The sequence below is a fragment of the Echinops telfairi genome, unplaced genomic scaffold (assembly GCF_000313985.2).
Source record: "Echinops telfairi isolate 266 unplaced genomic scaffold, ASM31398v2 ScPeMD7_7468;HRSCAF=8506_0, whole genome shotgun sequence".
In the NCBI taxonomy this organism is placed as follows: Eukaryota; Metazoa; Chordata; class Mammalia; order Afrosoricida; family Tenrecidae; genus Echinops; species Echinops telfairi.
Genome location: NW_022111369.1, coordinates 30,230,661 through 30,231,862, shown reverse-complemented (window position 1 = coordinate 30,231,862; position 1,202 = coordinate 30,230,661). Strand labels below are relative to the sequence as shown.

The 1,202-nt window shown below is 38.9% G+C and overlaps 1 protein-coding gene across 1 annotated transcript in view; it reads left to right on the top strand.

Annotated features, from left to right (window-relative positions):
* The window catches only part of PKD2 (polycystin 2, transient receptor potential cation channel), a 74,581-nt gene that overhangs the window by 20,877 nt on the left and 52,502 nt on the right, over positions 1 to 1,202 (top strand). The window lies entirely within an intron of this gene.

Below are 1,202 nucleotides of genomic sequence, written 5' to 3'. Positions count from 1 at the left end.
GCAGGTTATGATAGCTGCATATCGCAGCTTGCTAATAATCCTCCGACCCTTATTAGGCATTCTTCCTCACATAGTCCAGCTTTCGGGGTATTATTCATTCAGCATGCATATTGAATCAGTATGGCGAAAGGATATAGTCCTGACTCCCACATTTCCTGAAATTAAATCACACAGTATTTCCTTGTTCTGTTTGAACGACCGTCTCTTCGACTATGTACAGGTCTTCAATGGCAGAGTCAAGTGTTCCAGAATGCCAGTTCTTCTCCATGTTATCCATAGCTTCTTAGGTCCACAAAGTCAAATGCTTTGTATAGTCAACAAAACACAAGTAAACATCTTTCTGGTATTCCCTGCTTCCAGCCAGAATCCATCTGATACCTTTTTGTTCCATATCCTCTTTTAAATTTGGCCTGAATTTCTGAGAGTTACCTGATGATGTACTGCTATAATCAGTTTTTAATTATCCGCAGCAAAATTTGACTTGCGTGTAGTATTAAGGATGTTGAATAATTTTCTTACTCTGCTGGATCACTTTTCTTTGGAATGTTTTCAGATGTGGCTCTTTTTCAGTCATCTGGTCAGGGAGCTGTCTTCCATATTTCGTGGTGTAGACGAGTGAGTGCTTCCAGTGCTCTGTCAGCTTGTTGAAGCAGTTCACTCGGTATCCCACCTATTCCTGGAGCCTTGTTTTTGACTTTCAAAGTAAACATTTTACATAGGAGGAACCAAAAGCTCAGACATGTTGTCACTGAGCCTAATTTACTCAACTTGTGGTAAAGCTCACAGTCATTGAACCTAGGACCCTGGTGCAGATTATCTGTACTTTTCCTATTATGACAAGTTACCCTCCAGAAACCTAATTGTTTCATATAAGAGCATACAGCATGCAAAGACGGAGAGTTAAATATATTATCATAACCACAGTATATTGACTTTGTTATTTTTGGTCAGTTGGTTAATTATTGCTGGCAGGATTTTAAAATGAGTAATAAAGAGATAATTTCTGGACAATGGGAGCCAGTAAGACTTTGCTGGAAATAAATCATACCTATTGATTCCCACTGCCTTTGAATGTGATGAACAGCTGATTAATCAAAGGGATGGTAAAGTTACTCAGGTAGGCATTTAAAAAAGTTTCTCTGATGGTGCCTGACTATCAAAAGGTATAGAATCTGGGGTCCTATAGGCTTGAAGATAAACAA